This window comes from Chinchilla lanigera, unplaced genomic scaffold, assembly GCF_000276665.1.
Source record: "Chinchilla lanigera isolate Chin_1 unplaced genomic scaffold, ChiLan1.0 scaffold00110, whole genome shotgun sequence".
Classification (NCBI taxonomy): domain Eukaryota; kingdom Metazoa; phylum Chordata; class Mammalia; order Rodentia; family Chinchillidae; genus Chinchilla; species Chinchilla lanigera.
This window is the reverse complement of record NW_004955511.1, coordinates 2,711,273-2,722,495: the sequence shown is the minus strand read 5'-3', so window position 1 is coordinate 2,722,495 and position 11,223 is coordinate 2,711,273. Positions and strand designations below refer to the sequence as shown.

Below are 11,223 nucleotides of genomic sequence, written 5' to 3'. Positions count from 1 at the left end.
CACGGTGCCTGAGAGGACAGCTGCACAGGACGGACAGTGAGGTCGCCAGGACTAGCAAGGCTGAGCCCAGTCTCAGCGAGGGCAGCTGTTTCCGGCAGCTTCTGTCTCCATCCTGTTCCCCGCCACGTCCCCCGCCATGTCCCCCACATAACATCTCGCTGCTGTGACACAGCCCGCACGCTCCAGGTGTGCAGGGAGGGCAGCTCCCCGCGCACTTCCCTGCTTTGCCCTTGCGGGAAAACACTTACACACCCATAGCCTTAAAAACAACCCTAACTGGCTGGGGATTTAGCTCAGTGGCATAAGCGCCTGCCTGGCAAGCGCAAAGGTTGTAAGTTTGATCCCCAGTACCACAAAAAAAAAAAAAAAAAACCCTAACTTCCAACCTAGCAAGTTCCTCTCTGAAGGGAGTAATTCCAAAAACAAAGACGTAGGTGTAAATATGTTATTACAGCATATTCATAATGCTAGACATGGGTATAACACCCAAGCATCAGCAACTGAGCAAAAGTTAAATAAATAATGTCAGGCAAATACTCTACCCCTGAGCTGCATCCTCAGCCCAATACGCTTATACCCAGGCAGCCAGGAGAAAATTATCAAGACTCCACTTAGACATATTCTAAAGCAATGTTAGGCAAGAAAAACAGGGCACTATTGTATGTATTGTATAAACTCTATTATGTTATGTTTAAAAATAGATGAGTGGATGCCAAAATGTTAACCATAGTTGCCGTTAGAGGGAGAAACAATGGATTATAGTGGACTCTGCCATTAAAAAGGCTAAATTTTCTGAACTATTTTCAATTATATTTTTAAACATTTATAGCTCATAAAAAAGAAAAGGTTCAATTAAGAGAAAAAAGACTCGGCGAGCCAGGACACAGGACACGGAGCGGAGCTGCAGGCACCAGCGGCCCACAGTGTCTCAGATTCATTCTTTTTTTTAAATTTTTTTGGTTTTTCTCCGGTACCAGGAATTGAACTCAGGACCTCGCGCTTGCCAGGCAGGTGCTGTGCCACTGAGCTAAATCCCCAGCCCCCTCAGATTCATTCTTAAGGAACTGAGAATTTAATCTTCCAAAATGTCAGAAAGACCATCTTATGCCCCACCTCCCGCCCCAGCTCCTGCAACACAAATGCCCAGCACACCAGGGCTTGTGGGCTGCAATCCATGGGGTCATCTCACCACAACAACTACAGGCTGGGAGGGAATCTCGCACCACCAGCCGGGTCACGGCGCCCTCTGGTATTGCGATTCCAAAAGCCGCAAAGCCACCAGGTAAGGTGCTGGTGCCCCACATGAGGTGTGGCAGAAAGTAAAGGCTTCCAACCCTGACCTAAAGTTGTGGGAGCTTGGCAAGATTATTGGTGGCATGTGGTGGGAGCTCACTGGTGAAGAGAAACAAGAATATTTCAACGAACACGAGGCAGAAAAGAGAGAGCACAATGAATCTAGGAAAGCCTACCCTGACTCCCCCGAGAACCTCCCTTACATCAGTGCAAAAAGCCGCGCCGAAGCCGCGCTGGAGGAAGAAGCTGCCGGAGACAGTTGCGCATGGAGAAAGGAGACCCCGACGTGAGCGTGCAGCCCGCGGGAGACCCAGACGATTACAGTGGTGGCCTGGCCGTGAAGCGCACGGCCACCGCCCGTTTCCAGAGACACCATCGCCTCATCAGTGAGGTCCTCAGACAGAGCGTGGTGCTGGACGCCTGGTCAGTCGTCGCGACAGCTGGAATGCAGGTCCTCAAGCGCCAGGTCCCGTCCCTTGTGGTTCACCAGCGAACACTGGAAGCTGAACTTCTCCAGATGGAGGCACCACAGCAGAAGAAGTGGAAACTCCTGGAAAGCACAGATTCGTTCAACAGTGCACTCAAAATGCTGTGTGGACTGAAGGTGGAAGTGGACGTGGAGATAGCGGTGGAGATCGCCCAGGCTGAAGACCAGGCCCGCAAGAGCCAGGAGGAGCAGGAGGAGCCGGGGGAGCAGGCCGAGCGCAGCCGGGGCAGCCTGGGCGGCCTGGTCCCCCAAGGAGGAGCAGGCGACAGACAAAGCCGAGGAGAAGGATGACGAGCATCCCGAGGAGATGCACCTTGAAGAGGCAGCGGACAGCCAGCAGAGCGCCCGGGAGGCAGCCCAGGCCCGAGGACAAGCACAGCAGCCGGGAGGGCGCCCCGAGAACGGCCGCGTGGAGGCGTGTGTGTGTGCGCACACGTGTGTGTGTTCACCGTCCCTGTCGGTCTCTAATCACTGTCCAGTACCATGCGTTGTGTCACCGGGCGGAGCGAGCCCTCGCCTAGCTGCACTCCAGTGGTGCTGGCCCGGGTGCAGTGTCTGTCCCTAGCGCAGTCACCAGTGAGGAAATGGTCGTTACACGGCACAGCTCGTGCACAGTATCCTTACTGCTTTCTGTTCTACTTAACATGGGGAATGTCCTGGTAAATTCATCCTTATTGTACGGGGGGTTGGGGGTGGGGGGTAGGGGGGTGGTATTTTTTTTTTAACCAGGTTTTCCAAAGACATAATAGATCACAAGTATTCTATTAAGGAATGGGACATTTTTGTAATGGACTAGATAACTTCAAAATGACTAGCCCGTTCCAGAAGAAAAATAGCTGGGAATCAAATTGTCCACCTGAAATTATTTTACAATAATCAAAGCATTCAAAACTCAAGGCTCAGATCCCAGAGATCAGAGCCAACCTTTTTGATAAACTCTTAGTAAAGCCTTGGAGACTAGAAGCAAGATAGTTTGTGACAGGTACGCTTCCTAAAAACTAGAATAAATTCTTACTGAATAGTGGTGTATCTGATGGTCTGTTTCTTTCTTTGTTTTTTTTTTTTTTTTTTTGGTTTTTTCCCAGTACCAGGAATTGAACTCATGACCTTGCGCTTGCCAGGCAGGCGCTATGCTGCTGAGCTAAATCCCCAGCCCCTGGTCTATGTTTCTTAAAGGTCCAAATGTAATTTTAAAAGAAAAAAGACTGAAAAGAAAGTTGCCCAATCTGACCTTCTCAACTGTCACCAGTTTTGAACCTCATGAGAGTAGCTAGGTACATTAGTAAAATATAGGCTGAAATTGTGGTGCGGTGGTACACAACAGTAATCTAAGCACTCTGGGAGGCTGAGGCAGGAGGATCTCAAACTTAAGCTCAGCCTGGGCAACTTAGTAAGATTTTGCTTAAAATTAAAAGAAAAAAAAAAAAAAATAGGGCTGGGGATGTAGCTCAGTGCAAACGCCCTGGGTTCAACCCCCAATACACAACCCAAAAAAAGGTAGACTTAACTGTGCAAAGTTTTTTATTGTATCCCTCTAAGCCCACTTGCAAGGCCCCAGATCACTGTCTACACTGCAGGAGCAACACCCCTGGGAAGAGGCGAACCTGTGGACACACAGGCATCGTGCCTGGGGGTGGGGGACGTTCACATCTGGACAGAGGAAGATGGGGGCAGAGGAGCTGAGGCTGTGGGTTCACAGCTGCTCAGAGCTGGAGGAGACCTGGACCCACTATCAGACTCTAGAGCTTCTCCAAGCAAGGGCCCACGGCCCCCCAGGGGGCTGAGAACCTGGCCTCAGAGACTCAGCACTGCGGCCACGGTCAAGCGGCCAGGAGGGGAAGATGGGATCACTGAAGAGAAGCCGTCTTTCTGGCACAATATCTCAGATTTTAGCACAGTTAAGAATTACCAAGAATGCCAGGCGTGGTGGCACACGCCTATAATCCCAGCACTCAGGAGACTGAGGCAGGAGGATCACCTTCAGTTTGAGGCCCCCCTGGACTACATAATGAGTTCAAGACAAGGCTGACCTACATAGAGAGACCCTGTCTCAAAAAAAAAAAAAAAAAAGAAAGAAAGAAAGGAAAAGAATTACCAGGAAGCTTGTTTAAACTGCTGATCCTCCTGCCAGAAATCCTGATTTAATAGGTCTGGATAGGACAAAGAATACTGCTTTATTATCAAGCAATCTCGTCCACTCCCAAGTGTTCTTGATGTGAAAGTCCAGAAACTTTCAAACTGCCTGCAAAACGCAACTGAGGTTATTTTGTTTGGTTGGATCTGTTGTTGTTATTTGAGAAGAACGCCCAAAGCTATTATCAGATTCTCAAGGAATTCCATAAAAGTTCCACACCCCAAGAAGGCTAGAAAGATCAAAACCGCCTTCAGATAAAAACTGCCTTCAGCAAAAAAGATCAAAACTAGGGAGGCCTCATCCAAGCCTCAAGTTGAAAGGGTAAAACAAACACACACATACACACACACACACACACACACACACACACACACAAAGCAGTCATATGCGCACTCGAGTGGAGTGGGACCAGACCATGGAGACTCATGAGAATGTACAGAAAGGATTTTCACCCATGTCTTGGGCATTAACAGCTTATTTTCCTTACACACAGGCAACTCGGTGCAGGACACATAAGGACCCGGGGTCGAGGAGCCAGAAGCCTAGGGAGAGATTAGCAGGCGAAAGCTTGGTGGATTTTTGTAGCTGGACAGGCTCCAAGGTTTCAGAGAGAAAAGAAAAAATGGTAAACTGTTGGAGTCTTTCCGTCTGGAGATGAAACTGTTACAGGAAGGCAAAGTCAGTCAAGAAGATACAGTTGTACCAGGCGTGGTGGCCCGTGCCTGTAAACCCACCACTCCAGAGGCTGAGGCAGGAGGATTGCTGAGAGTTCAAGGCCAGCCTGAACTGCATGGCAAGCCCTGTCTCAAAAATGAAAAAGAAGATACAGTCATGTGTACAGGAAGCAGCAGCCGTTGAGACAGGAGTGACGGTGCAGAAGCAGCCACTGTGAGCCAGTCTGCTGGCATCGTCCCGACCTGCTGACACGGGCGGCTGTGTGCACAGGGGACCGGATGGGACACTCAGCCACAGATGTGGAGACTGCGGCGAGGGTCTGAGTGCTGCTTCTGCTCTGCCGAGAGCAGATGGGAAAGGAGGCAGTGGCCTCCAGCCCGTGTGTGGTGCGTGCTCTGAGGGGCTGGCTCTGCCGCTTTGGAAACCAGTGAGCTTATTTCCTCACTGTGCACGTGGCCTCCCTGGGACACGCGTATCAGCACAGACGCTCGCCTCCTGAACCAAATCTCCATCACCACGTTCCTCTCCAACACAGGCCCCCTTCGCTTACAGCACCGCCACTACCTTGTGGCTGCAAGGTAGGTAATTTCTCTACCTCCTGCACTTCTGGACTACAATCTTCCCGTCACAGCTCAGGTGACAGCCTTTAAAATATTTAACTGTTCCCTCAGTGGCAGTAGAGAAAAATTTTTTAAATCTTCCAGAACCCTGTTTTTAAGTAGAATATTACCCCGCAGCCATATGCAGTGGAAGTTCAAAGCAAAGCTGTTCCAGCTCAAATGTGGCGCAGTGTCCCCACGGGTCGGCCTCTCCTCGCTTGTGGCTGCTCTGGGCCCATCCTGTGATCTCCCCACCAGGCTGAAAATGACCTGCTGGCGTCTGGGTGGCGGGAGAAGAGTTTCCTGAGCAAGCGTCACCCCAGCTCCTGCGGCTCCCAGCAGCCACCTCCTCGGTCACACACAGCTATTTGTTCTCAACTCCAACATGCAAAAACTCATTTCGGGGAACCTCAGACCTGCAGAAACATCAGACTGAACACTACAATGATCCTCCGCACCGCCGGGACCAGCAGCTCACAGCCAAGAGTGTGCCGTGCGCAGCTCCATCCACTCTTCGCCACACTGCGGGGGCCAAGTGCCCTGGCCCTGGCCGTGACATTTCAGCCTGCAGAACCCCAGTGCACTGCTCGGATTACCAGGAAGTGACCATAACCCACAGCAGCACATCTGACGGTCTCATCATCCCTGTGTAGCATCGGGGATCCAGTATTCGAATGTCCAGTTGTCTCATAGCATGTCACCCGTGTTCGGGATCCAGAGGAGACCCATGGGTTGAGACCAGGTCTTTCTGTTTAGCCGCAGGGCCTTCGCCGGTATTGTCTTCTTGCATTCATTCATTAAAGGAGTTGAGTCCGGTGTCTTGTAATCCTTCCCTGATTTTGCTCACTAACCTTCATGCTGTGGTTTAACATCCCCCATCCTCTGGATCTCTATTCCTATTAAATAGTGACTGGACCCAGACTTGATTTTTTTTCTCTTTGCAAAGCAGGGACCCCACATGCTAGGCAAGCGCCCACCCCTGAGCCAAGGCCCCAGCCCGACTTCTTCCCTGTCTCTTTCTGGGCTGCTGGCAGCTGCTGACACTCAACACTGAGATCCGTGTACTGGGGATTTCGAAATGATGACGTTCTGTCCCAATCACTGCTGCATTCACTCGGCAAACTGCGTCTGCACAGAGTCCCTCCCTCCCCACCAGACACCCTGGAGCCGTCCTCTGAGTCACGCCAGTGCCCTGTCCCTGAGCACGTCCTCCCACCTGACTGTGCTTTCCGGCCTCTCCAACAGGCAATCTAATTATCCTTTCAATCCAGCCCAAGTATGGCCCCAAGGAAGGCCTGCCTCCCCTCTGGCAGAGCTCACCTCTCTTCCAAACGTTAAAGCAGCACCGTTATAATCATGCTTACCTCGTTGATTTTGTTAATTTACGGCCTCCATCCCCGCAACCGGAGCTCCTCAAAAGCAAGAAGGGCCGGGAGCCCTAGCATTTGCACGAAGTGGATACCGAGCAAATGAGCAGGATGAATGAAATACTCTGGGAGTTGGGTGCACTGAAGGAAAGGTGATTTCCCGTGAGTGGCGCTATGAGAATGCAGGTTGCAGGGCACCGGCAGTGGGGTCAGCACCGCTGGAACCAGTTCGGGAAAGCCAGGCCCTCCAGGGGACGGAGAGGGAGCGTCAGAGCTGTCTCCACGTCCGTGTCCACAGTCAGACATCACCTGGCCCAGAGAGAGAGCCCGCCGCTGCCTCCTCAGAAGTAGGGAGAAGCCTGAGGAGAACTGGCTGAGCCGGGACCCTTCCTCAGAATTCACCCCCTTAGAAACAAGTTAGCAGCAGGGTTGCCTTCGAGTGACAGCCAGGACTCCAAGCCAGCGCATCCCCTTTCCTGTCTGCACCTGTTTCGTCCACATGGAACGTGCTGCCAGGGCGGAGCGTGTTGTGGAGGGCAGGCAGGGAATCTCCTGTCCCTGATGAAATGTGCACTTGGAAAGCCCCGAATCCCCGCAGTGCGGTCTAAGGAAGGGGAGCAGGGCCTGTTCAGGTGCAGAAACCGAAGTTTACTTCTAGACCTTGGGAGGTGCAGGCTGAGCGGTCTGGACGGGGCGGGCCGGGTGCCTACAGCGCTGCCCCTCCTAACCGCAGGGTCCAGGGCCCTGGACTGAGGTTCCACACGGGGAGCCAGGTCTCCCGGGAAAGCGGGCTGCACGGTTCCCTGGTAGCCACAGGAAGTGGTCCGGAAGCAGGAGAATGCCACATCTGAATAAAACTGCACAGACTTAGAGTGCTAAAATAGGAAAATACGGTGGAACTACAGGCAGTAGAGTAGAAAGACGCCATGATATGCTGTCATGAGAAAGACAACCTGCAGAAAACAGTATGACGTATAAAGCCACTCCACCACAAACAGGTCTGCGCAGCTGAAGCACACAGAGAAAGACATCCGGAAGGATTTGCAGCAAAATAGGCGAACAGTAGTTATCCCAGACGCTGACATCGAAGGACGGCGGGCATCTTAACTCTGAAACCTGCTGTATTGAATTTTGTTTTTAAAAATCTACATGGGCTCTTGTAATTGTGAAGATTTTTCTGCTGGGGGTTGGACCCAGGGCCTCAGGCGTGCTAGGTACACATCTGCAGCCCCAGACCCCTAGCCCCTTGTCTCGGGGAGGGTGGGCTGAGGCGGACTCCCGCTGTGCCAGGCTCTGACAGCAGAGGGCACCGGTTTATCCCGCCAGACGTCCCGGGCTGGCACTGGGCCTCGCACCTGCAGAGTCCCAGAAGGAGGCCCGGAAGGGTATGTCTCGCCCGCTCCCACCCATTTGACCCCTGGAGGCCTGGGTTGGTGTGGCCACAGTTGTGTTGGAGTCAGGGTGAGCCACAGGGCAAGGGACAGAGGCAAAAAGAGCAAAGGGGATCCAGGTTGCAGGCCTGTCCTGCCAGTGCCCTGGGAGCCGCACTGCCGGGCGGGCATGGAGTTCTCCGCTTCCTGCAGCACAGGACGGACAGCGGCCACCCTGCGGGCCGTGCAGACACGGCTCTGAGCAGGGACGCAGGGGCAGAGACTGGAGGGAGGCTTTCGGACAGACTGCCGGGTAGCACCGGCAGCGACTGGACACCACCCAGCGGGAGTGATGTGAAGAGAGCAGCCAAGCAGCCAGGAAGAGAGCCGCAGGGAGAAGAGGGTGAGCAGGCCCGAGTCAGGCACAGCCCACAGCACAGAAAATGCGCCCCCGGGACCTCGTCCTTCCTGAACCTGCGTGTAAACCAGCCGGGAGGAGCGTTCGGCGCAGGGTTCAGTCCACGCCCTCGCCCACTCCAGCTCCTGCAGCAGGGTCCCAACACTACCCAGACGGCGAGCGAAAGGAACACACCCGCAGAGGAGACTGCAGCGGCAAAGCCCGCTCCTTTTTGGAGTGTGATGCATCTCTGCGCTGGGAAGCTAGCCAGACCTCTTAAAAAATGAAAATAAAATAAGATAAAAGGCTCTTGTACACCACAGTCCCCTCGTTTGTCAGTTCTTTCCCTCCTTAAATACTTCTGTGCCACCAGGTCCAACTCCACACCGACGCCCCGGCGCCTGCTCGCGCCCCGGAGCTCACAAGCACAGGCGGCCAGTGCTCCATCCAGAGCCCCCCACGCCCCACTGCTCACCGCTGCTCACGCGGCGTCTCGCAGGACCCCAGACCCCTCCTGGAGCCAGACTCATGCAAGCCCCACGCCCGCGCTTGTCCGTCTCCTCTCCGTCCACGGCTGACGCCAGCCAGACACCAGGGTGTCGTCCCAACACTTCTTCGGCCAGATGTTCCGCCAACTGCACCTTTCGTATACGGGAAGCAGCCTAGGCGAGTAATTCGGAAACAGGATTCAGGGAACTTCTGATCAAGGTCTGACGTCAGCCACTGAGCGTAAGTCAAGGCAAGGAGTTCCTGACCTACTTTAAGCTTCTATTTCCTCATCTGTAAGATGGAGATAATTATAGTCCTGGTAAATATCTAACAGAAATTGTGTACGTTAGGTCACAGCTCAGTCCGAAACTATCTGCTGTTCCTGTATATGTTTGTGTCATCTCTCTCTAATGCAGTCAATGCGAAGATCAAATGTGAATACCGCCCGCGTATCCACAGGAAGGTGGGCACCGATGTCAGCCACTGCCACATTGCCGCACACACTGGCAACTGCTCGGCCGCTGCTCTGAGCTACGACCTCGCAGTCTAAGTCACCACGCACCTCACCTAAGGCCTGCGGCTCCAACTGCTCTCCCAATTCTTCCCTCTCCAGATACGCTAGTGACTTGGTGACGTCAGTGCGCAGATCTCTTTGCCTCGCAGTGAAGGAATTTACCACAAGTTCCTTGGGCACAAGGTCCTGTGGTCACCACAGCATCTCTATTACCAGAACAGGCCTACCATATAGCAAGGCACTTAGTACTTCTATGTATTTCTTCTTACACTGAACTACATCCCTTCATCACTCTCATGGGCTCTGCATGAAAATTACTTTTTTTTAACCTTGAGAAGGTTCAAAAAAACTTTAGTACAGATGGACTTGGTGGTGCTGACCTGAAATCCCAGCACTCAGGATGCTGAGGCAGGGGGATCACCATGAGTTCAAGCCAAGCCTGACCTGGTCTCAAAAAATCAGAAACAAACAACACCTTAGTATCTTGTGAAGGAGTCCTTCCCCACCCTATTGAGAAGCACCCATGCGCTATCACAGCCTCCACCAGACCTACTGGGCCTTCTGCTCGGGTGTGCCTGAGTAGTCTCTACGCCCTCCATTTTAACTCCGGCCTGGGCGTCCCAAAGGTGCTGACACCAGCAAGAGCAGGTCCTGGCCCCTGCAGTGCTGAGCTCCCCAGCACATGGGCGGGACCTGCACTCAGCACAGAACAAAGTACAGACAGAAACCCTGCGCACGCACTGGGCGAGCAAGAGACCTGCGCCTGGGGACACAGCTGCTGCAGCCACGCAGCCACGCCCGGTCCACTTCCGCTCCTCAGAGTCCCAGGCGGCACCAAAAGCTGAGCCAAGCATCTGCGGAAGGTCACGCGGCTATGGCACAGGCAGTCTCCTCCCACAGCCTGAGCTCACAGCAGACTACCACATACACATCATCACCCTGGACCCTCGCAAAATCTGAGCCGGATTTCAGAGACACTAACCCCGGTAAAGAGAAAAGGGTTAAAGACGGGGACAGTGGCACACGCCTGTAATTCCAGCACTCTGGGAGGCTGAGGCAGGAGGATCACAAGTTCAAGCTTAACCTAGGCAACTCAGTGACTTAGGGAAACTCCTTCCCAAATTTAAAAAATTTAAAAGCCAGGGAATGAAGCTCAGTGTGAAGGTCCCGGGTTCAATACCCATTGCCACGAAAGAAAGAAAGAAAGAAAGAAAGAAAGAAAGAAAGAAAGAAAGAAAGAAAAGGAAAGAAAAGTTTAAGCAATAGGCATTATAGATTTGCTTTAAGTGCATCATAAAGAGGAATCTTATTCAAGTGTCTGCACGGTGCTATAACAAAAATGTCAGTCAACATCTCTGAGAAAATCCTTCCTGGAGCCCAAGAAATGACACAAATCGCAGAGAGAAACTTGACAAAACAACACTCTGGCAGCAGTTCTTGCGGGGACACGGCCACTGTGCTAGTATCCTGCAGCCTCAGCTTTAGCCCACCTCTGTTAGGGAGCCAGGCGTAGTGGTGCACACCTGTAATCCCAACACTCGGGAGGCGGAGGCAGGAGGATCGTTGTGAGTTCGAGACCAGCCTGGACTACAAAGCTTAAGGCCAGACTGAACTGCATAGGGAGACAGGGAGATCTTGCCTCAAAAAGACAAAAAAAAAAAAACAAAACAAAACCACGGGAGGCAAACTGCGACAGTCAGCAGGAGATCTGAGTATCTGTCCTGCTTTTCTGTCTTCAAGCCAGACTGACAACTCACGGAGCATTGACACTTCTCTTCGGATCAGTAACTTGGCCTTTACGGAAACTGCGTTGGACCTGTGCCGCTGTCTGCACCTGCTGCTCCCTGGCCACAAGGCTCACCCGGCACTGTGGGGTGGAAGGCGCCTAGCTGCTGCTG

The 11,223-nt window shown here is 52.8% G+C and overlaps 1 pseudogene; it reads left to right on the top strand.

The window, feature by feature from the left end:
• The first annotated feature begins 396 nt into the window (after nt 1–396).
• Nucleotides 397–2,450, top strand: LOC102023940 (annotated as a pseudogene).
• Nucleotides 2,451–11,223: the final 8,773 nt, after the last annotated feature.